The sequence below is a fragment of the Coenobita brevimanus genome, chromosome 29, assembly GCF_032717465.1.
Source record: "Coenobita brevimanus isolate Jiangsu-jjx chromosome 29, ASM3271746v2, whole genome shotgun sequence".
Taxonomy (NCBI): domain Eukaryota; kingdom Metazoa; phylum Arthropoda; class Malacostraca; order Decapoda; family Coenobitidae; genus Coenobita; species Coenobita brevimanus.
In genome coordinates this window covers 6,133,991-6,160,865 of record NC_136982.1, presented here as the reverse complement: position 1 = coordinate 6,160,865, position 26,875 = coordinate 6,133,991, and positions in this window count along the sequence as shown.

The following is a 26,875-nucleotide window of genomic DNA, read 5'->3' as shown; positions in this document are numbered from 1 at the left end:
TTAATTTGTTGGATTCAAGATTTTTAACAATGTGCTTATTAATTAATGTTTCAAATACCTTAACAAGAGAAGATGTGACAGCTATTGGTCTGTATTCAGAGGGGTCAGACGAACTTCCTTTCTTTGGAATTGGGTGGATATTGGCTTCTTTCCATGAATTTGGGAATAAAGAAGTACGTATGCATAGTCTGAATAATTTAGCTAGGACAGAGGCAAGTTCAGGGGAACACTTTTTCAAAACAATTGGCGGAATTCCATCTGGGCCTGGAGGTTTGTTGGTAGGTAAATTGTCTAGGATGGATTTTATGTATCTTGTCTGTATTTTAAGTGGGGCAATTTCGGGAGAATCAAGTTCCAGTACTGGGACATTCTGGCTGGTATCGTCTATGATAGAGTTTCTGGCAAAGGTACTGGCAAAGATATCTGCTTTCCCACGCGGGTCATTTGTAATGATGCCATCTGAAGATTTTAGTGGGGGAATGGAAGATGACTTGTTAAACTTATTGTTGAAAGAATTAAGAGTTGACCAAAATATTCTATTGTCATTAGGGTTGTTAAGTAGTTTTGATGCTTGCTTTTGAATAAAGTTTGATTTAGATAGATTTAATACAGCTTTTGCATGATTTCTAGCAATTTTAAATTGGGAGAGTGATTCATGTGTTTTTTATTTTAAGTAAGAGTTATATGCTAATGACTTTTGGGCTGTTGCTCGGGCACAGTTGCCATCAAACCATTTTGGAGAGTTCGATCTTTTAGTGAACTGTTGACTTGGTATGAATTAATCCATACCAGCTAGTATTAAGTCACAAATGTGGGACTGGGTAGAATTGGGATCACTAGAGAAGAAAGACTGCCATGGAATGTCAGCAAGATAGTTTCTAAATCCATCCCAGTCTGCCTTATCAATGTGCCATCGGGTCACCCTGACAGGTTCAGAACGGGTAGGTGTGGGAGGGTTAACTAATGAGGCTTTGATGAGATTGTGGTCAGAGGATCCAAGTGGTGACAGTACCTCTATCCTGTATTGATCTGGATTATTTGTCAAGAATAAATCCAAGAGATGGGCATTATGGTCAGGATTATCAGGTATTCTGGTTGGTTTCTTTACCAACTGGGTGAGATTAAACGATTCCACAAACAGCTTGCACTCTAGACCAGTGTCATCAGTCCGGGTAGAATGCAATAACCATTCAACATTATGTATGTTAAAATCACCAAAAATGGTAATTTCGGTGCCAAGGGCAAGGTTAAGGTTACTCAACTGAGTGGATATGGAATCAGATACACTGGGTTCTGAAGAAGCACTGGGGGAACGATAAACTACACAAATATATTTGGTAACGTTTTGACAATTTAGTTTATATAATGAGTAATCAAAACTGGATGAAGTGAAGTTTAAAATAGTGTCAACTGCATATTGGGATTTGATATAAGAACAGGTGCCGCGCTTGTTACGGAAGTTTGTAAGGAGATGGTAACCGGGAAAACAAAATGGAGATATATTGGTAGAGGGTGAGATTTGTGGTTCTGTGAGGAAAAGGGCCAAAGGGGATATGGTCTGAAGGAAAAGATGAACTGAGTTTAAATTTGTGGTAAGGCCGCGGATGTTGGTAAAGAATAAGGCCGCACTGTCACTTCTTCGCTGACAAGCATTCCCGGAAATAGCAACAGTCGCTGCCAGCACAGTCACTTGATGGCGACCGGGAGGACCCTGTGCCGCCAGCCCTACCCTGCCGGTGGTGGCAATCCGAGGTACCACCTCATTTGATGGTAAGATTGCAGTGGCCATTACTAAAGACGTGAATAGAAGGTGTGATATGTTATGCGCATGTAGTGTGGTGTAGACAGTTGAAGGGAGAGGTATTATGAGAGCATGCTGGCCTACTCTCTGTGTAAATGATGCACTGAAAATGTTCAGCAAAGGGAGACGGTCGGGATCAAGTCCTGAGGGCTGGTGAAACATTTGCAATAACCGTTATCAACACAGTCGCTCGATTGCTGCCAGGAGGTCCCTGTGTAGCCAGCCCTACCCTGCCAGTGGTGGCAATCCCAGATACCACCGAATTTGCTGATGTTAATGCAGCGGCCATTGCTAAAAGGAGATGGAAATAGAAGGTTTGATATCTAATGTCCATATGCTGTAGACAGTTGAAGGTAGAGGTAGGCTATTATGAAAGTATGCTGGCCTACTCTCTGTGTTAATGAAACACTGAGAATGTTCAGCAAAGGGAGACGGTTAGAAGAAGGTCATGAGGGTTGGTGAAATGGAAGCTCCAGCTCTCCCTATCACCAGCTTGCCACCCACCTAGCGACTACCGCCCTGTTCGACTGGTGCTACAATCTAATACTTTTTAAACCGATCTGTATAAATCTTGATGTATGGGTTTTTGCAACAAACAGATCAAAAGCCAGGTACACATGGCAATATCAACTTAAGCAGCTTTTTCCCGATTTAGTCTAAATTATGTGATAGGGTTAAAGTTACAGCAATGATAAAGAGATTCGATTTTGAGAACAATCACCCAAAGCTCAAGGTCACAGGGAGGGATCAAAACTCATGGTCACTTGAAACAGTCAGCTCAGACAGTTGTTATCTGTTTTGAGCAAAACTTGGTGAGAGAGTTAAGAGTTTAGGAAGATAAGTAAATTATTCGATTTTTAGAGTGATGTCAGTCAGTGCCACAGAGCAAAGTCTCTTGTTCGATCCATTAAGCCTTGTACACACCGAGATACAAAGTCTAGAGACAGTCGAGCGACTATGTATCTCGACTGTTGCGAGACAATCCAGATACAGACGGACGACAGTCCAGAGACAATGTTGCGCGACTTTGTATCTTGGTGTGTACGAGGCTTTAAACCAGTTGGTTGCCAAGGGTGGTGCACTGTCTGAGTGCTCCTAGTTCTTTCTTGCTCCATTCTTAGAATAATTTTGCTCTACATCGACATTGCCGGCCATTATTTTTAAACAAAGAGGTTTCATCATCCACTGGCAGTGATTAAGAATTGACACTGGTTGAAAAAAAAAAAAAAAAAAAAAAAGATGTGTCATCCAAAGTGCACAGACGACCCCAAACATTTACTGGAACAAAATCAAGCTACTGAATAATTACTGCCACTTGTCAGTGAGACCGTTGCTTGGCAAGTAATCCAAAGATATGTTTTTGTGCTCTCAGTGAATGTGTTTTATTGGCAATGCTAGCAGATACAGATAAGGCAAATCGGAAATGGCCATAGACAGAATCTAAACCATTCAACCAGCCCATAACCATACACAACAACGTATCAGAGAATTTAGGCCACCAAAGATAAATAAAAGTGCAAGTGATGTGAAGGATTTACTTCCAGCAGTTGAGAAGTGCACAATAGAACTATCAATAACGATGCACTTGTCTGATTAAGAGCTTAATAAGATCAAGTAAGAGCCCTTTATCAACCAGATACCATATCACTCACAAGATGTGGAAAACTGTCAGGATGTTACATTAGAGTGGTACTAAAGTCCCGTGGTTTTACGTCGTCGTCCAAAACTAAATAAGACTTTAATGCGTCATTTACTCAGTAAGTCATCACCTACACTATTTTGGTAGCCAACGAATAACGTTTTATATCATGGGACAATATAGAGGTGATATATGCCCCAGGACCTTGGGAAATTGTTGTCCAAACGTTATGGCAAAATAACAAAATTCACAATTTTCACATGCAGAAAACGAGGTATTGCATTTCATATTGGGACTTTTTTTTTCATTTTTAATTTAGGGAGGTCCATTGTGCAAAACTTGAAATGTGCCTGTTGATCTGTTACAATTCGACTAGTGACTCTATGCCCTAATTCACACTCCCTTCTTGCCGGCCATCATTTGACCAAAAAATTTTAACGAAATTTTGTTACTACTATTGCCGGAGATTTAACTGAATATTAATTCAGGTGAATACAGGCTGAATTAGCCCTTTCTCTACAATCCACTATACCACTTTTCCGGAGGCGGGGGGGGGGGGGGAGTTGAAGGACTTTTATATTTTAACCGCGATTCGGTTCATCATGCAGTATAAGAGTTTTTGGCTCATCTAAGTTTCCCTTAGAACGACCAGATTGGGAGTGAGAGAATAAACACGAAGATGACCAGGCGACAAACTGAAAAGGAACAACAAGCTTATTTCATGGGAAAAAAGAAAAATGTGCTTTAAAGTTTCGATCAATTATAGAAAATGAGTACTGAAGGTAAATCAATGGCTCATCGTGACACACACACACACACACTTGAAGAGAGAACCTGTATTTTTTTCACAGGAAAAATCATCAGATAAATTACCAATATGCCGGGAATCGAACCCGAGACTCTCAGGTGAGAGCCAGGCAGCATACCACTACACCACGAGGGACATTGGTTATAAGATTGTGACAACGTGAGTTAATATACCTGGTCGTGGTGTAGTGGTATGCTGCCTGGCTCTCACCTGAGAGTCTCGGGTTCAATTCCCGGCATATTGGTAATTTCTCTGGTGATTTTTCCTGTGAAAAAAATACAGGTTCTCTCTTCATTCTGACTTGCCGTAAGTGTTTGGGATAGATTAAAAGCATCTACTTGCCCGAGTGCCAGGGGGTTAACTCATCCTCTTGATGCCCACAGTGGGGCCGGAGGGACGTTGGTTACAAGATTGTGACAACGTGAGTTACCTTTTACCGGGTCGTGGTGTAGTGGTATGCTGCCTGGCTCTCACCTGAGAGTCTCGGGTTCGATTCCCGGCATATTGGTAATTTCTCTGACACACACACTTGTTGAGGGCACTTAATTCTTCCTGAGTCCTCGCACCCACCTCGGAAAGAGCTCACCGCCCTAGGGTGGCGCGCACCCCGGACTGAGAACCACTGCTCTAAGCTCACAGGACATCGGGATAAGAGACAGCGGCCTGAGCATACGGACCGTAGATTAACGTTTGGATATTTCATTTACGGCTGTCACTAAACGGAATACAAGATGGGAAGAGACTGGATCTTTCGTGATTTTGGGGGTGTATGAACATCAGCTCAGTTTGTAAATTGTAGTAATCAATATTTTACACAGTAACCATTCCAAGTATCTGTGGTTGAACAAATAACTTAATAATGTATAGTTGAGGGCATGGGGATAGCAAGGAGAAAAAATGGTTTAAACACGGGACGCGTTGGTGTGAAGATGTTCAAAAACAATAGCAGTCTCATGCCCAAGCCCTTCATCCTTTGCAGACGGCAGTGGTTCTCAAACTCTGCCCTGTGATCACTAGGTGGTGCTGATGAAAGCTTGCAACCATCACCCTTCACCTTATCTTAGTTACTTACTTGCTTGCTTGCTTGCTTACTTACTTACCTACTTACCTACTTACTTAAACACACACACACACACACACACACACACACACACACACACACACACACACACACACACACACACACAAACACACACACAAAATAATTTAATAAATAAATATATATTTGTATGTATGTGTCTATCAGTCTATCTCTGTCTGTCTGTCCATCTGTCTACCTATCTATTTATACAAACATACATACATACAGACAGACATACAAGTACCCATTTGAATAGTAACAGCTATTATAGATTTATGTATCTTGCTGGGCTGCGAAACTGCAGGCAAGTGTCATGCGTGATATTTTCGTCAATTATCGTAGAATGAAACTTTACATTAAATGCCTTTCAGTGTACTTATTGTAATTTCAAAGCTAATACGTTCGGGACACATGTTTGGACACTCTGTGTTGGATGAAATAAATAAAAGCGCATTTGTCGACCACGTGATCTGCATCGCGGCATGTATTTGTCAGTGTAAAGAAAAGGGCGTGTTGAGCAAAAGAATGGTTGAAAAGACCAGTAGATTGGTAGGTTGTTAAATTGATGCAGAAAATTGTACCTTCAGAACATGGATGTTGTTCATTTAATGGTTTGATTGCACTGAAGGTTATAATATTTACATCCTCTAAGACTGTGTGTGTGAGGAAGGGTGTGAGGAAATGGACGTGGGAAAAAGTATTAGGTCGGATAAGATTGAGTCGTGGTGGTTGATGAGTTTGCCTCAAATGTATAGGTTACGGTGTGAGTATTGGTGATGTATGATTAATATTTTAGGGTAGTGAAGGATTATGAGAAAAGCTATTTCCAGCAACATGGACAACAGGAGTCAGATAGTCTCTCGTTGCTTTTTATTGGCGACGTATTACGATGCAGGAAATTGTGAAAATTATTTCACTCTACATTTATGATTTATCCCTAGCTCTCATTAATTTTAATATAAATTATTCAACACACAACATACAAAAGTAACTGTCGTTTTTATAATACTCCCTTCGTTGGGTTCGAATTTAGTCTTGGCTACAGTGGTGCAGAGCAATCGATGTTAGGTGACTGACTGACGCTTCTGGCAGCACTGAGAGCAATCTCCTGTTACGGCTACGGAAATTGAACACTTGATCGTAAGACAATGTCCTGCTCAAGTAGTCAACATTTAATCCCCAAAGCACATAAGCCCATTTCATTATAAGTTTATTTCATTATTAGTCCAACAATTCTCCTTCCGTAAATTCATTCATAATTGAATCACGACAACAGAAGTCCTTCAAAAAATATTTCATTCTTTGTGGATATTGGAATGATAAAAAATATACACCAAGGGCCACTGGCAATTAAAGCTGTGGAGGATGATTACAGCACACACTGGGATCATGGCAAAATGGGAATTGGGATGGGTAGGAAAAATTATAAGTAGTCACAAAATATAAGTAGTCGTCGCCGGGCTATTGCAACAGAGTGTTGAATTGTAGGGATATTAAGAAAAGAAGAGAATGTTCGTTGTACTTGTCACAGATGGCAGGATAAAGATAGAGCTGAGTCTGGGGTTTGATTGCAGTTTATTTCTTCAGTGGGAGTATCTCACAAGAGCTGTTTAGAGGTGAGTTTATTTCTTCAAAGGGAGTATCTCACAAGAGCAGTATTGAGGTGAGAGCGGTTTTATGCTTGCTAGCCCTGTGCGCTCCTTCCTGCCTCTCCTCACCGTGCCTCTAGTCTCTTCTAACCCCTTTCTGCCGTGTCATTCCCATATCCCCTGTATATGGCTGGTTGTGTCACGCGTGAGGGCACGTGGGAAGGAACCTTCCGAGACTGTGGAAAGATCCTATCCGGCGTCACACTTTGCTGTGTGTGAAGTTCCTAACAAGAATATGCATTGCTGTTTCCTCTAGCCCTCTCGCTTAGGTACGACTTTCATCTAACCTCTATATGACATATATATGTCACTAGCTATTATGTAGTGTGTTATGATATTTTAGTGTCCTGAATCTTGGTTGTGTTTTCTTAACCCATGTTTTACTCATCATACCCTTTGTTCAACTCCCAACACGCATGAAGACAAACACGCACACATGCACACGCTGATGCACACACGTACACATACATACATACAAACAGTGGCCTCACTAAATATAAATTTAGAGGCTGGTAGTTGTCCCGTAGAATTGAATAACATGACTTAGATGAAAATGCCAACTAGAAATGTATTAAATCAACTAAGTTTCATTAACGATCCAGACATCATTAACATCCCGTTATGTGACTCATTCAAAACAGACATTAAGATAGATCTTAGCTGGCCTGGGAATACCAGTCAGTTTCTAAATCATATCCAATAGCCCAAAGTGAGATTCATGATTTAGAACTTAGACCGACATTAATCCTGATCCTGCCATACTCGACATCCTTCCACCATTCATCATCACTCATACCCGACATCTATTACTCGTTTCTCCCTCCCTGCATCCTTCCATTGTGATGTTTAGATTAAGGCATACTTAATACGCGACGATGGAGGAGAGAAAAGTTGGGTTGTATTACTGATTATTCGATTTTCACGACAGTAAGTACGCTGTGAATCTAACAGATTTACTCCAATTGGTAATTTTTCCTTTGGTTACTTAATCCCTTAAGTGCCATGTCTGAAAGATCTGGCTTTACTGTCTCTGTAAGACACCAGTGAAAATCAAGGTGTAGCTATTCTGGTTGCTTTCCCAAGTCATATTTCTAACATTTACAAAAAGTTACCGTAATATTTATATAACAGTTAAGATTGCCACTATTTGTTGCATTCGATATCTTTCAATATTTTACAATCAAACCAATGTACACTATAAACTGTGTAACCTCATTAACATATTTTAACTCCTTACTAGTCCTTGGATATTTAATCGCCAAATGTGTTTCAGTAGGACTATTTTGTTGTAACCTTAATAAACATTTCTGAACTTCAAGTGCGAATTTACTGCCAACAAATACCATGGAACGCGGTTGCTATTAGGGACAGGTGTGTTTTTATTGATACTGAGGAAAAGAAATGTTCACAAATCGCGATTTGTGAATTACTAGTGGCAGCAGAATATTGGCGCATCTAAGACCCCCTCCTTTCTTATCTCAAAGGCAACTGCTGCTTGTTACGGCACCACCTTCCAATAATTAAGCACACACCCAGACCCACACACACACTGTTAGCATCTTTTGTTTAAACCATCAAATGGCCAACATTTCTCTAAACTGGCGGTACTTTGGTCAGAGAGCTTCCATGTGTATTATGAATAATATGGATGTGCTTTCTGATCCTCTAGAAACTTTTTCACACCAGTTTGTAGAGTAGCATTGTTCATTTAGAGCCGTAGGTTGCGACGACCATCATTCACTTGTTCGATGCGGTGCTACATTCAGGTGACTACATTGTGTAGCAAGCCAAAGGGTTTTCTGTAACCCACGAAACCATTTGCTAAGGTAGAAGGAAAGCGTACCTCCAAATAATGGCCGATGGTCTAGGGCGTTAAAGCCAGAGGACCAAGAAGAGTTTACGACCTGGTAGCTGTTGTATTCTATTGGCCATATAATGCCCCTCATGGACGAGTGTGGTAGGCCATCTTCGGCTTAAATGTCTGGACAAGTAGCTAACCTCAGACCCTTATGCTCCTGATAAGGCATAATAGAAATGAATGATAAATGGATGGATTATTCCAACATACTCCCATTTTTATATTTACCCTTACCGAAGTGCCGTGCCCCTGCAGACGTTGGCGACCATGGAATGCCACACCTATTTCTGTCATTTGCAACAGTTGTCCAGCCGTGTATCCTACCCTCGCTGTTCTTACTATTTCATCCATATACTTCTCTCTTTGCCTGCCTCTTGCTCTGCTACCTGGGACTCTTCCCGTTAAACTCAGATTCTCTACCTTTCCTCTTCTCATAACATGTCCTAAAAATCTCATCTGTCTTCCTCTCACATGTGCCAATAAATCTCTTCTGATATCCATTTCCTTTGCACTTTTTCATTTGATATTCTCTCTGTCCAAGAAATTTTCAAAAGCCTTCGCCAGCACCACATTTCAAAAGCTTCCAACTTTATCACCAACTTTTCACTAATAGTCCAAGCTTCACATCCATATTATAACACAGACCAGACATAAGTTTTAACTGATCTTCTTCTTGCTAGAGACGTTTAATAAATTTATACACCGTCTCCTTTTCAACAATGTGTGTGTGTGTGTGTGTGTGTGTGTGTGTGTGTGTGTGTGTGTGTGTGTGTGTGTGTGTGTGTGTGTGTGTGCTCGCGCAGGGGCCAGTGTGTGTGGTCGTGTCTGTGCCTGTTCTTACCTAATTGTATCTTTACAGGAATGAGTCAAACTCGTACTGTCCCGGGTATTAAACCATTTTTATCGTATATATCCTTGAATTTATGACTAGTTTTGGCACACTCTACTTCATTCGGTAGTGCATTCCACTGATTAATTGCCCTATATGGGAAACCGAATTTCTGTATGTCTTTATCACCTCTCTTTTTATGCAGTTTTTTGCAATATCCTCTTGCTGATGCTTCACCAAATGATATATATTCATTTATGTCTATTTTCTCTTTCCCTGAGATGCACTTATATAGCATAATCATGTCTCCCCTTCTTCTGTCCTGCAGCGTGGGTAAATTCAATCTTTCCAGTCTTTCAACATAGCTTAAATCCCTTAAGCTTGGTACTCATCTTGTAGCGGCCCTTTGTACTTTTTCGGTCTTATCTACTGTATGTGTTATTTGAGATGAGGATTCCAGACTACTGATGCATACTCCAAGGTTGGTCTGATGAATGATGTTATTATCTTCCTCAGCATATCTTCATTTATATATGTGAATGCTCTTTTCATATTAGCAAGCAATGTATACATGTTTCATACCTTCTCACTTATGTGATCATCTGGAGATTGTTTGTTACTGATAATTACTCCTAGGTCCTTCTCCTTCTGTGATATGTGTAGGGTTGATCATCCTAACTTATAATCCCAGTCTGGTCTTTTCTCACAATTACCAAATTTAATTACATGACACTTATCCACATTAAATTCCATTTGCCATTTATCGCTCTATTCGTGAAGCTTGTTCAATCTTGCAGCTCTTTGCAAGAATCTATGTTAGTAATTTTCCTTTAAATTTTTGCATCATCCCCAAACATATTTAGATAGCTTCCATTTCCAATGTTACTTTGTCAAATGCTTTCTTAAAATCTAGTGTGTAAGCACTAGTCCATGTGTATGCTGTGTGTTTTTAGGTTTGTGTGCGTCAGAAATTAATTTATACAAGTCGGTATCCTAACTCGGCACCAAAAATATGTCCTTAAGTAAATATCCATAAGTCTCTTAGGTTTAGGTGTACTGTAACTGATACCTTAACTCACCTAATTATTACTCTCCTATCTTCTAGGTAATTCCCCATTGAATTGGCAAATTTGTAAAGGTTACTTAGCTAGAAAGAGTCGGACAGCAGATGTGGCGTTTTCTGTCAGTTGCTCGGGCTGCCAAGCGTCCCTGAGGTGCGTATTTACAGCGTGCTAACTAAACGAGTTCTAGGAGCATAGTGAGCAACATGGCAAGCTTCTGTCTCCCTCATAGGATTTGAAGGTGCCAACTGTTAATTAGTTACAATGCTAAAAATGATATACACAGGGCGAATCTAACTAATTAATCTTAGTTTTAATTAAACTAAAGCCAAACCAAATATTACTAATGTTAAACCTACATCTGCTTTTTATCTGAGGACCTTTTCATCCTCAGGGCACGTCATCTAATGCACAGACGCAGTTTAGGTCATTGGAACTTTCCAAGTAATTACATGTATTTACAAGACTGTTGTCCATGAAGGTTAGATGCAGTAGCATTTAATTTATTAATAATAAGAATTATTAAAGAGAACGTAATTTCTGGGTTATAATTACCGCTTGATTAGGTATTAACGATCTCAGGTTTTCCTCTGCTCTCTAACCAGGGATGGTTTTTAAAAGTAGAGAATGCAGTGCTCTGGGAAAAATAATTCCCACAGTTTTGGGGCTGGGCGAAAAATTATACGCTGTATCATGAAATGTGATCCTTGGCGAGGAGTTCTCTCCATAGGTCTCGAGAACCCTGTGCTGCAGCGCTTCTAGGTTGCGCATCTTGACCGGTTTGATCTCCACCATCCCCTATATCCAGGGTAGCTGCTAACTCAGGAGGTACCAGTTTATCAAGAGTTTTTATGTTGGTATGTCCCCTGCATTTTATTTTTTCGAGTCTCAGCACCCAATCTGAATCTGAGTGCATGGAGATCACCTTAGCTAATGGCCACTGGGATCTGGGCTGTTCTGTCTTCACCAAGACCACATCTCCTATGTTTATAGCAGACTTGTTACTGGTAGCCTGAGCCCCATAAAATCTTTCTCGTAGGCTCAAATGATATTCTTCGCTCCAATGTCTATTCTAAGTATCCAGTACCCCCTTCAGATGTTGATATCCCTCCCGCAGATGTTGTCCTAATTCATTATTTTCTGTGGTAGGATCATCTACTTCTTCTTGGATAGCCACACAAGGCACCGGATGGAGCTTCCTGCCATATAACATATGAGCCGGTGTCAAGGCCTCAATCAAAACGCTAGTGTCATCTAAATAAATTAGGGGTCTATTATTAATCCTAGTTTTAATTTCAGTTATCACTGTTCTTAACTCTTCTCTTGTGATCATAGTTCTGTGTAATGTTTTCCTTAGGCAGCTCTTCATAGTACCAATCACTCGTTCGGTAAATCCATTTTGGCATGGTGCTCTTGGAGCTATGAACTGCCAGGTACAACATCGGATTCCCAGCACTAGTTTAACCTTTGGGTCATTGATTATGTTCAAAAGAAGAGGTGCTGCTTCAACGAAATTGTTTCCGTTGTCGCTTATTAATTTGTTAGGAAAAGACCTTCCAGCGGCAAATCTTCGACATACTTTCAGGAAAGTCTCTGAATTCAGATCTTCCGCCATTTCTAGATGGACTACCCTTGTGTAGGTGCAAGTAAATAGACATACGTAAACCACATGGGGAGTTCCCTCACCCATAAATCATAGCCCCTGTGTAATCCACTCCAGTTACCTTGATGGGCCGACTCACATTTACCCTATCCCCTGGTAAGGCAGGTGGTCCTGGATAGTCATATGGTCGTTGTTCATACCTCCTACATGTGATGCAACCTTTGAGATATTTCTTTATGACCTGTTTACCCTTAGGGATCCAACACCTTTCCTGGATTTGGGCCAAAGTCTGGGGCACACCCCCATGAAGAGTCAAATCATGGGCTTCCTTTACAATTAACTATACAAAGTATCCACTCTTGGGTAATAATATGGGATGTCTAGTTTGGAGAGGCAAATCAGCCTTTATTATTCGGCCCGGCACCTAATCAAACCCTTTCCGTCTAAGAACAAGCCTAAATCTCTTATCAGTTTATTCTTCTTCCCAATGCCTTGGCCTAAAAGGTCATATATCTCCCCGTAATAATTCCTTTGTATCCTTTTCAGCCAATATTTCATGGGATCTAACTTCTGAAACCCCACATTCTTATTCAAAAATTCAACAACTAATTTAGTAGTGTTAATAAGTTGTCTTATTAATAAGAATCGGCTGATGTCAATTACTTCTGGCTCAGGTACCGCTGGATCCAAGTTTACTATACCAACCTCAGCAATACTATACTGTTTCTGTTCAGGCAAATCCTTAGTGAGTAACCATTTAGGACCTTTAAATCACACGTTATCTTTGATCAGTCTCTTTACGGTCGAACCTCTCGAGAGCAGATTAGCCGGGTTTTGTTTAGAGCATGCATGCAAGAATTTCAATTTGGAAGGCAGCTCTTTAATAGTCTTCACTCTATTGCAGACGAAAGGAATTTTACTGTCTTCCTTTCCTATCCAGCAAAGACAAATCTCACTGTCAGTCCATATATAAATATCCTCAAACTGAGTATCAGAAGTAGTGGTTATATACCTGGCCAATTTAGTTCCTACTTCTATGGAAGCCAATTCCATTTGAGGTAGGGTTCTTCCTTTAACTGGCACAACTCTGGCTTTGGACATTATAATCTTACTACCCTCTCCTGGTGCGCAATAAGCTACTGCAACATATGTCCTTTGAGAGGCATCACAAAATAAGTGTAAGTGCGACTTTTCATTACTGTTTATTTTCCTGGGAATACATATGCTTGATGTGGTTTCAAACTCCTAATCTGTTCCTGTTGTTCCACATATGTCTCACCGAATTCCGTGTCCCAGTCTAACTTTTCTCGCCAAGCCTCCTGCACTAAACATTTGCCCCTAATATCTATAGGGCTAACCAAACCTAATGGGTCAAATAACATGGAAACCTGACTCAATAAGGACCTCTTGGTGAGAGTGACATCAGAGAACTTAATTGGTTTCAAACTTATGACATCAGCTGTTGTATCCCAGTTAAGACCCAACACATTTTGAATTTTGGAACTGTCAGAATTTGGAGAGTCCTCTTGTATATTATTCCTCAAAAGTGGTGAATTTGTATTCCAGCTCTGTAACGGCAAATTTGCTTTCCCATATTCGGAACTGGCTACTTCATAAGCCTTCAATGCTTCCGACTCTGTATCAGCAACACCTTGCAAATTATCCATGTAAAAAGCCTGCCCTATTTTGGGACATTTGGCATTTTCAAAATGATGTTTTAAAGTGTTGCATAGTAGGAAAGGACTAGCACAAGAGCCAAAGAGCACCGATCGGAAACAGTAAGTCTTCAATGGACTATCCTCATTCTGAGGATCATGAGGCCAGAGGAATTTTGTAAATTTCCTATCCTCGTCTCTCAGTCCTATTCTGAGAAAGGCCTTATTAATGTCTGCCGTATAAGCATAAGGTTTCTCTCTAAATCTTAGTAACACATTACCTAACTTCTCTGTTAGTGTAGGTCCAGCATATAGGCAATCATTCAAGCTAGCTGATTCCTTGGACGCTTTACTGCTACAGTTGAAAACTATCCTTATGTAAGTAGTTACTGAATCCTTGTATACAGCATGATGTGGCAAATAATGTCCTTTTTTTTGTGGTTAACAGGGAATTCAACCTCTTCTATAAATTTATTCTTCAATTGATTTTTTATAATTATCATATAGGGTTAGATGTTCTAGTTTATCTCTCAACTTCCTTAGAAAAGAATTAAACAGCCTTAGCTACTTGGTAATTTGTTGTTAACTCCGAATGGTTTAGTTTTCACGGTAATCCTACCCAGTACTGTCCATCCTGAAATTCCACTGACTGATTATACAAATCCAAAGTTATTTTATCTTCAGGGGTTGGCTACTCAGAGTGTATTCCTACACTGTCTAGGTTCCACACTTTTGTGTACGGGTTCAATATTTTCATCCAACAAGTCATTTATCTGAGTAGGTTCTAGTTCTGCACCTATTCTAGCTACCATCATTGACTGTGTGGGGGTAACAAAGACTGAGTCTACTTGTTTGGCCTCTTCTTTAACTTCTTTTGGAAAAGGCAACTGACCCATAATATGGTTACCTCCTGGACTCTTGAACAACTGTACCTTGTTCTTCCTGAATGTCCAATGTAGGAATCTTCCACAGTAATCAGAACCAATTATCACTTGTATGGGGCCCACAGTACAGTATCTAATTCCACAATCAGTTTAGCCAACTTTATCCCTGAGCTTTGTAGATGATGAAGAGGTTTCCTTCAGTCCTTTTTATATATATATACTTGCTTCCATATTATCAAGTACAGCTGCTGTTATACGGCATTTATATCTGCCTAGTTGTATTACAGGTCTACCTAAATCAAAAGACTGAGCTTCCTTAGTAGTTAAGAATCCTGTAATGGCTAGATTTACCTTGCCAATAATAGGTAACTTTAATTTCTTCACAATGTCTGCAGAAATGAAGGTTTTCTGAGCACCCGTATCAAAAAGGGTACATGCTAATAGGTTTCTATTCTCAATCACTACCTTCACATCTGCTATTGGAACTGCAGCTGGCATTACTATTGGAGCATTCCCTTTTGCAATTGTCATATTGATGCTTGCAGTTTAAGGAACCTCATTTTTCATCCTTGGGCATAAAACACTATGATGATGATCCTTTTTGCATTTAAAACAAAAATTTAATTTAGTCTTTCAGTCCGCGGAAGTGTGTTCCGAATTCATACAGATTATACAACACCCCAGTTCCTGAAGCTTTCCTACTCTAGAAGCATAATCAGGATAATGTTAACAAGATGCACTGGAATGTTGTTCACTATAAAATGCACAAAGTTTTCTGTCCCTTACCATAGAAGGTTTTACTTCCTCAATTTAATCAGCTTATCTATTCCTTGTCTTTAATATGTTATCCTCAGCCTTTAAGGAGCTAAGGAAAGTACCTATCTCTTCTTTAGGCACATACTTAGTCTTCACTGACTTAGGTTTCCCAACCAGTTGGTTAGTGGTTTTTTCCCTTGTTTCAGTCTTCTGTTTGACCTCAGTAGGCTTTACAGTTTTATTGCAAATGTTTACAGAGTTGCATGAAGCCTTCTTCAATCTCTTCACAGGAGAAATTATCATTTTGGTTCCTACCATACAAGGCATCCCTGGTTTTTGGTAGAAGCTTTAAGAACACAATTTTTGAAAGCACACAATCTGATGCCCTAATATCTTCGTAAGTGCCTAAGGCCTTTAAATTAAAACTCATTGCAATTCAGTAATTGGGTTATAACTTGCTGCCTGTCTTCATAGTTTTGTCTAAGGATAATCAAGGCCTCCTCATAATTGTGTTCTTCCGCTGGTAATTCTTTTATCAGCTTATAAGGCGTTCCCATGAGCTGACCTACCAAATACGTGAGTTTGCTAACGTTAGGGAGATCAGTTCTATCATGAACTAAGTATCTGAATTCATCCCAAAAGGATTTCCAATTTTGCTCCCTATCAAACTCCGGAAGCGTAATTTGTGGTAGTACAGCTTTACTCCGCGGTTCCACAACTAGTCTTTCCGCGGAAGTCTCTGCCAATTTTGACTCTAGTAACTTCACTATGGTCAAATATTCTTCTAATTTACCTTCAAATTTTGCAAGCTCTGACGCTGGAGATTCTTATCATCAGCTTTTACTATGGCCGCTTCTAAATTTACATAACCTTCTTCATACTTAGTCCATCGGTCTTTAGGTATACTCAGGAAACTATTTAAATTCTCCCTGGACAGAGGTATTTCGTCTAACGATTGTTTACAATCATTTATGGTTCTTGTTACCCATCCTGCCTTGCTACTAGAAAATCTCTGCAACAATGAAACAGACATGTTGACTGATTTCTAATATAATAATTTAACCATTAATTTCAACCACAGATTTACCCCAGCTTAGTAATTATCTAATTATTTTAAATTTTGAAGAGTGTAGGGATTAGGTCCGCAATATCAAGCATACCCCTCTGGGTTTTTAAACCTCTAGGGTTATATTTTATCCCCACACTCAGTTTCCAAAATACCCATATTCCCCGAGCTGAAAATATTTATCTCCTAGTATACCATAGGCCCGCTCATAGCTTACGCACAGAACTGTCCTTTCTTGAGTTCTAAATAATTTATTAATTTCTGCAGAACCGCTTCTCTGCCATGACGGTTCCAATGTATACCATCGGCTTTCATTGTTGCTTGGAAGGGCTTGGCATTAAAGTGGATGAAATCCCTCCCCTTCCTAATTCGTTCCAACTTCCTGTTCACAGCTCTGCTAATTAATTTATATGGACCATAGCAAACTGGAGAGCCACATGGTAGGTTTCTAGGCTGAAGAAGGGTTATGGCTACCAAGGATTTACATGAACCTTCTGTGGCTCCTACCACGGCTAGAATGTTTTCCACTTCATTAACTTCCACCTCTTCATGCATATCATTTCCTCCCAGGAAAAGGATAGTACGGTCATGCTTCCAATCTAATACAGCATTTAGCCTTTCATCGTCGGAAAGGGAACATGCCCTTCCACCCAGTGCACAGTACATACGTATTTCCACGTCATCCACTTGTATCAAACGTGGTAGTAGGCTATGCCCAACAAACGCAACCTTAAAAACATTCAATGCTTCTGCACACATCAGCTATCCTCACTCGGGGCACCCAAAATATCAGAAATTAATTTACACAAGTTGATATCCTCACTCGGCACCAAAAATTTGTCCTTAACCCTAGAATTCTTACGTTATTATCCTCACAGTACTGCTTTTGCCGGGAGAATTTTACCCAATTTTAGAAAATTAATAAAAAATACTTAGACAAAATTTTTATAAAATTTGACAATGCAGATATCAAAAGTACCTCATATACTTCCTTCTTACATAGTAATAACCATCAGGGTAAGAAAATAAATTTTACCTGAATTTATTTAGGAGGTACTAAAAAAAATGTTTTTTTTTTTATAACATGAACATTAAAATAAAAAACACTAACTATGGGCTCAATTGCCACTGGGCTTCGTGGCCCCCTCCTTGGGACGTTGAAGCTTAAGACTAGGTAGGTGGCTCCCCTCACATATCACCCTGGCCTGAAATGGGGGAAATGAAAACAGGGGCAATGTCGGGTAAAAAACACTTTAAACTCAAATATCATGGTGATAAATGCGAGATGAAACCATACCACTACCTATGTAGGTAGGGGGTAGGGTGGATTGAAGGTATAGGGAAGGACAGCTCCAAAGCTCTTATCATAACAAAATAGCAAATAAATAAATCGCCGAACAGGGAAATTTACCTGACGTAAGCATTCTAGGGTTAAGTAAATTCACATAAGTCTCTTAGGTTTAGGTGTACCGTAATTGATACCTTAACTCACCTAATTATTACTCTCCTATCTCCTAGCTAATTCCCCATTGAATTGGTCAGTTCGTAATGGTTATGTAGCTAGAAAAGGTCGGACAGCAGATGACGACGAGCCTGGTGTTTTCTCTCGGTTGCTCGGGCTACCAAGCGTCCCTGAGGTGCATATTTACAGCATGCTAACTCAGCGAGTTCTAGGAGCAAAATGAGCAACATGGCAAGCTTCTTTCTCTCTCATAGGACTTGAAGGTCTATCTATCTATCTATTGCCAAACGCCTCAATCCCGTTTGGGGTGGCCACAAACAAATCGCCTCCACGTCACCCTGTCCCCCGCCATTTCACTGCCCTGCTTCCAACTCACACCCCCCTCTCTCATATACCTCTCTACCCCATCCCTCCATCTCATCCTCGGTCTTCCCCTCCCTCTTCCCCCCTCCACCTCACTCACATACACTCTTCGTCAGTCTTTCACCCTCCATCCTCTCAACATGGCCAAACCACCTCAGTGTGTTCCTCATAACGCTTCCTATCACATCCACATCCACACCACAACGCTCCTTTATATCCTCATTCGTCAGCCTGTCTCTCCATGTGACTCCACAGGCTCCTCTTAAATGACTCATTTCCACTGCTCTCACTCTTGACTTGTGTCCTTCCAACAACGTCCAAGCTTCACTTCCATACGTTAGAGTTGGTATCACAATACTGTCATGTAGTAACTTTTTCTCTTCCATGCTCACTTCCCTGTTTCAAATCACTGCATTCAAGGAACCAGCAACCTTTCTTCCCTGCTGTACCCTTTCAAGCACTTCACCCTCCAAACCTCCATCCTTACTTATCACACTACCCAAGTACTTAAACGTACTCACATTTTCCAATTCCTCACCATCCAACCTCGCTGTACATTCACTGACTTCACCTCTCTCAAAGACTATCACTTTACTCTTCCCTACATTCACCTTTAGATTCCATTTGAAGGTGCCAACTATTAATTAATTACAATGCTAAATACAGTTAGATTACATCATGATATAAACAGGGCAAATCTAATTAATGAATCTTAGTTTTAACTAAACGAAAGCCAAACGAAATATTCCCTTTATCTATGTAAATGTTACACCTATACCTGTTTTTTATCTGAGGGCCTTTCCATCCTTAGGACACGTCATCAAATGCGCAGACGCAGCTTAGGTCAATGGAACTTTCCAAGCAATTACATGTATTTACAAGGTAACTGTCCACGAGGGTTCGACGCAGTAGCATTTAATTTATTAATAATAAGAATGATTAAAGAGAACGTAATTTCTGGGTTATAAAAACCGCTTGAATTGGTATTAACGATCCCAGGTTTTCCTCTGCTCTCTAACCAGGGATGACTATTTCAAAAGTAGAGAGTGCAACTGCTCTGGGGGAAAATATTTTCCACGTGTGCATGTGCATGCATGATGTGTGTGTGTGTGTGTGTGTGTGTGTGTGTGTGTGTGTGTGTGTGTGTGTGTGTATGTGCGCGCGCGCACAGGGGCCAGTGTGTATGGTCGTGTCTGTGCATGTGTAGGTGTAGTTGTGTATATGTGTGAGTATGCACTAGTCCATGCGTATGCTATGTACGTTTAGGTTTGTGGGCATGTGCATGCATAGACGTGTCTGTCTGTCTGTCTGTGTCTGTGTAAGAAGAGCTTAACTTATGCTGGTTTTATGTTGTCTGTCGTAATTTAGTAAAATAATTTGTGGCAATATGCTATACCATTTTCTCACCACCTGCCGTTTTTTTTTCCCATGACTTGAGTGATTTTGAGTGAATATTCCGTGTAAAAATAGTAAATCTGTTTGTATGTGATTTGGACGGATTATCCCTGTGAAAGGTTTGCGATTCCAGCGTATATGCTAATGTTTTTGTGTGTATTAAGTGTGAAAAGCTTTGTCCTGTTTACTGTTTCTTTACGTTTGGTAGCCTACCACATAATGTGACTGCAGTGGGTACTTATTGTGCTCAGTGAAGCAATAATTATTACCCCGTGATAAGAGCTACAACTGAGTGTGTTAGCTGTATGTCCTTTCATCAGTGAAAACAGTTTATGCCTTGTATAAGCAATTGGAACAGTGGAACTTCTTTTTGCTTTGGACTGTTTGTTCGAGCTGACCTTGTTGGGCAAGTTAAATATTTTTTGTTTTGACTTTTGTTCGAGCTCAGCTTTAGTTCTGAGTGACAATGTTTCTGTGTATTGTCGTGTGCTACACAGTAGTGTGGAAACGATTTGTGTTCAGCAGTTTGTGGTAGTTTTGTGAGGTTGTGTTTGATCCCTTTGTGTTCATGGATGTAAACAGATACAATGTCTGCTACGGTATACCTGGTGCATTTAGAGTAAAGCATTCCCCTGTGCTCGGTTTTGTAAATGAGTGAGTCGTGTTACCTTAGTTTTGTTTGTTGTTTTCACCAGCGAAAACAGTTTATATCCCGTGTATACAGCAATTTTTCTAAAGCAAAGTTTTGTTTATTTTGATTGCACTTTCCCGCCACTAGCCTACCTTTGTTTGGGCTACTTGGCTAACTTGTTTTTTCTTCTCTCATGTCATGGTAAGTTCGAATATTTTAGCAGGTAGATTTTCCCGGGCATCATTGTGAAGACAGTTTGCATCACAACATATAATTCACTTTGCTGCAAGTGAACACTTTGATTATCTATTTTAAAGGTCCACCATACATGTACACTCGGGGTCAAAAGTAATCATACACTCTCCAACACCCTCTGCCTCAGGCTGGCTCTCTTACTGCGCGGCAGGTCACAGAACGAGGCTTGAGAGAGAAGGGAAGGTGGGTGAGGGGGGGGGGGCTGAATGGTGGTTTCTGATGAGGAGGAAGAGGGAGAATGACGCTCCATTTGCTGCTTGGTGTGTTGTTCAAATGATTTGCTAAAAATCTTTATTTCAGGCCATGAAGAATTAGAATATGGCATAAAATAATAATGCAGAACACCTTGTGTGGGTGTAAGATAAGAGGCTTTAGATAACATGTGATATCTTAGGCTGGCCTGTGAGAACTTTGCCGACGTGACAAGTCGGTATTTAGCCAAAAGTGTGCGTTCATGACTAGTATTTTGTCTTCGGACGCAAACTAAATTATAATATCATTGCCTTCCGTAATGTTTGTGCAAGGAAATTGCTCTAATTTGTCGACCATAGAATTGTTTAAATCATTTAGAAAGCTCTTTTCATCCACTACCTCCCTTTCGTCTCCATTATGTCAACTGTTTTATGCCATTTCCGTATATGCAAAGGCTGCATAGGCCTATACATTGTTTTGTCCTAAATATAGTCAGTAACATTTACGTCTGTGCACATGGGTGGAGTTAATAACTAAATCTATTAGAGGGGAAATAAAATAGCAGGCTGCCCAAACTCCAGACATTTACTTAGTTGTAATTATTTGTAATACAGTTCATTCATAGTACCCTTAGTAGGCTGTCCAGTGACCACCTGCCTCAATAACTGCTTGCAGTCTATCTGGTACCGAAGCAACAATGTTATGGATCGTTTGCTGGTTTCGCCTGAAGCGCTCCCACTCGTCCTTAGTGTGATGGAGAAGGTGTTCCCGTGTCCTCTCATTCTCTGGCTCCCACGCATTCACTATCTGAGCCCAAACAGTCTCGATGGGATTCAGATCAGGAGACATTGCCGGCCATGGCAAGAGCTCGATCTGTTCCCTCCTCTCCTCGAACCAACGCTGAACCACCCTGGCTTTGTGGACTGGACAATTATCCTTGAAATAAAAGACATTGTAAGCTTAGATTAGTTTTCTTTTTATTTACCTATTTTGTATTTTTTTATTTTATTTGTTATTGTTTATTTATTTATTTTTTTTGCGCCGGAGCGTCATTGAAAATATATCGACATTACAATAAAAGGGCCTGACGGGACCCAGGAAACATCAAATACAACACACACACACACACACACACACACACACACACACACACACACACACTAAAAACGAATACGAAATCAATTCTGTCGTTCTTACACCTGTACTAATTACAACCATTTTTAACTATACTTCCTACCTGCATGAAAATAATCTTTTCTGGATAGGGGAGGACCATTGCTCGGACGGTTGGCATCATTACCTCTTCTAAAATTTCTAAATACACTTCTGAGTTGAACCGCCCCTCAATCTCAGTCAACTCGCCTAAGCAATTGAGGTTTACCCATCCCCACATATTTACTGTTGTCCTCCCACTCCTTTGTAGGGTATAGATATTCTGGCGGTGATAACGAGTATTGTTCTGGCGCCAGCAGTGTAGGGTTCCGTGGTTGGTGGAAGAGAAGCTCTTTTCATCACTGAATATAGTACGGGCCCAGAAATTCATATCTCTCATCACATAATTGTGAGCAAACGCATGGCGGTCCCTCACGTGTCTCTCTTGTAAACGTCCCTTAATAGCGGGAACGCGATGATGCACGCCCGCTTCGTGTAGACGGCGTCTGACTGTCCTGTTAGACACATCCAGACGAAGTTGTTCCCTTACTGAGACAGCGTTAGTGAATGAGTTTCCTTCAACTGCTGCTTGGATTCTGGCGGTGTCCTCATCACTCGTCTTTCTGGGTCTTTCCGACCTAAAGGGGAATGAGAATTAGAACAGATTTATTGTAATTACTGTACGAAAATTGAGACCCTCAAGGATATAAATAATATAATTCACACACTAATTATTATGAGATAAATGCAGTAAATTTATATATTTATAATAAGTAGCCAGTTGCGTTCCTAGAGAAAACATAAATTAGATTTATACTGTATACTATATTTTTGTTCAAAAGACAATTTCAGGACTACCATATCTTACCGTGGTCGGTCTTCCATGTTGCCTGACGTATCCCACCGACTTAACCAGCGCTGAATGGTTTGCCTTGTCAACCCAAGTTCTCTCGCAATGGCGGAGATGCTGTGGCCAGCAGCACGCAGGCCTATAATACGCCCTCGCTTCACTGCACGACGTTGCCTGGAATCCATCCTGGTTTGTGTGAGACTGGCTCTCCCACGGCGTCAGAACTCACTCATCAACTTCGATTGAAGATTTTCTATGGTGAATACGGAACATTAACTTGTGATAGACACCTCCATTTAGCACTAACGGTTAAAATGCCACGTCGGCAAATTTCTCACAAGCCAGCCTAAGATATCACATGATATCTTAAGCTTCTTATCTTACACCCACACAAGGTGTTATGCATTATTATTTTATGCCATAATCTAATTCTTCATGGTCTGAAATAATGATTTTGACCAAATTATTTGAACAACACACCAAGCAGCAAATGGAGCTTCATTCTCCCTCCTCCTCCTCATCAGAAACCACCATTCAGACCCCCCCCCCTCACCCACCTTCCCTTCTCTCTCAAGCCTCGTTCTGTGACCTGCCGCGCAGTAAGAGAGCCAGCCTGAGGCAGAGGGTGTTGGAGGGTGTATGAATACTTTTGACCTCGAGTGTACAGTCTCCAGCAAAAATCGAGCAGGTTGGTATATGTGGCACCGCCGCACCCCCAGTTTCAACCCACCGCACCCTCGTTCCCATTCATTCGTCTACCCTCCACCCTCCCCACATTCAAGGGCAAAAGAGTAAGGTCTTGTTGCATTGTCTCAACCGCTCTTCCATCATCCATTTGTCTTGGGAAATAATGGTTTTGTTATGATAACGAATAAAAACACATTAGACAGTGTTTTACTCCATAGTATAGTTATTTATACATCACGATCTGAACGCAGGGTGATATAGTAATATAGTCGCATGGTAGTGAGGTCTGTAATCATACAATTTATCATTTTGATGGTTGTATCCAGTCAGTGTGTAACATTAAACATTCGGAAGCAATAAATAGTTGTTTGTAGTGGTCGGTGGTGTGCTCCTTCCCTTACTTGACGTAATCACTGTAAGTCATTACCATTAGTTACTATTAATACCCCATGTGTGATAATAGCAAAGTGTTGCTGATAAGTAAAACACCTGAGCAGTATTATCTTGCTTATTGATGTCTTAATACATGATATTGGATAACATTGGGCAACAGGGACTGGATGGCAGCTTGTCTGGTGGTTAAACCGCATAAGCTGGTCAAGCCGTGGTCATGACGTGACTGCTGGCATTACCAAAGGTCTGTCGATATTTAGACACCATTCATTGCTGCTGACAGCATTATATCATGGTCAGTTTCATACACAGGACAGCCAACAGTAGAGTGAGCCGCACGGTGTGCTGACCCCGCGCACACCGTACAACCAGGGCCGGATTACCAGGTATAGGCAAATTGGGCAACTGCCTTCCAGGCCACGGCCTGTCACAGGCCATCCAGACTTCCAGAGCGGAATATATAATTATACGCTTTGGGGGTCCAAATAAGTGCCATCATCCATCAGGCCATCAAAAAAGGCCATTATAGGCCATGCCAACAGTTCACTGGAAATTATGGAAAAAAGAGATCTATATATTGCAGGCCAACAGTCTGCATTGCCTACCAAGCCACAGCATGGTTAATCCGGCACTGCATACAACCAACCTCCTCCACCCCTTGCCTCAGCCACTTATCACCACTCACTCCAGCAAGAGACCCGCCACCACCTGATAACAATATTAGGAGTATAACCTTGCCTTATATAGTTATAACTGCGATAGGGTGTATATTGCGATTCACACGTTTATAACACGACGTATTTCGAAAAAAGTAACCAACAACTAAATTGGCCGAATGGATGATCTGCATAGTAACGAAACAAACTTGCCTCGATTGCAGCTTACGCTAATCAACATTATCGTCCCATACAACAGATAATTCAGTTTATTCGTTTTCAGCGAGAACGTTTTCAACAAAGGTTTGACGAGTTACAGTTCACACTGGTCAATGTTACTTATAGCAACGTAATAAACGTAGCGGTCAGGTTAACCTTATGATTATTTGCTCTTCAACTTGTGTCCCATGTCTGTTACTACTTTCCTCTATCTCTGTGTGGCCATGGTTTTTCCCATTAACTATCGTAAGCCGAAACGTCAATTGCCTCAGAGAGGGAAGGATGTTAAAATGGACAAACTGTTTTGATTATGCAAATATTTAATAAGGAAGACTATCTGACTACCGGTATATTTAGGAACACACTTTAAAACGATATAAAACAATGGGGTCAGACAGTGGCTTTATATAATAATGGAATGTTGTGGGTAACTGGGGGAGTGATAAGGTAACCCTGTCAACACCGAGTAGGACCACCCACCACCTTTGCTATTGCCCTGTACCAGTTGCCCTACAATAACATGTGGTATAGTGACAATAGTGAATGTTTAATAGAGATCTAGTGTTCTAGCCTGACTTACCCTGCAGAGTTAAAGGCCACTTTCAAACTAATGTATTGTAATCCGCTATTGCACCACATATCTGATTGAATAACATTTAGAAAATAAGGTCTTACTGTGTACTGATCATTAAATGCTTATTTGCCATATCGTTACACTATAATTATCACTATTATACGGCGCTGTGGACAATATTGTAATCCACTCTTCATGGTGATAATAAAGACGTGTTTATGAGCATTGGTGGAAAACACACACACACACACACACACACACACACACACACACACACACACACACACACACACACACACACACACACACTATCCACCACGGGCAGAGCAGTCGACCCTGGGCCCATCTCCCTCTCCCTATGTCCCCACACTACGTGTGACGGCCAGTTTCCCCCCCCCCTTCCACACACACCACCGACCGCTACAAACATCTACTTATAGCTTCCGACTGTTTAATGTTACACACTGGATACAACCATCAAAATAAAACAATTGTATGGTTACAGACCTCACTATCATACGAATATATTACTATATCACCCTGCGTTCAAATTGTGGTTTACAAATAACTATATTATGGAGTAAAACACTGTCAGTGGTTCTCAACTGGTGGTCCACAGGACGTTCACTATATTTCATAATAAACTGGAGATTGGTGCATATATTTTTTAATTTATTGAAAATTCAGTACGAAAAATTTTATCAATAAATAATTGGCCATTCATTTTATTGTATTATTCCTATTGATCATTCCAGTATGACTGGTAGTTACCCAAATCTGTCAACTCATGCAGTCAGATGTCTTCTGCCATTTACATCAACTTCCATGTGTGAGAGCAGATTTTCATGTTTGTTGCACATTAAGTGCAAACAAAGGCATCGGCTTGCAGTGGAAACCGATATACATTGTGCATTTCAAGTATCACTCCTAACATTGAAAAGCTTGTCAGAGAGAAGAAAATCCAAAAGGCTGGTTGCAAAGAAAAATGTTAGTTGTATACTCCTACATAATTTCAAAATTCTCTTTGTTAGAAATAAAGTTCACAGCAAAATGTTAGAGAGGTATTTATGTATTTCCTGGAAATTATGTTTGGAAGAAATATATTTCAAACCAAAATGTCAGCTGTCTATCATTTTATATCATTTCTCGAAATTCTGTTTGAAAGAAATCTATTTCTAACCAAAATGTTTGTTGTCTAATTATATTATTTATCATTACTCAAAAATGAAATGGTCCACGATATTTTTTTAAACTGGGATGGTGGTCCATGGCATGAAACGAGTTGAGAACCACTGGTCTAATGTGTTTTTATTCGTTGTCATAACAAAACCATTATTTCCCAAGACAAATGGATGA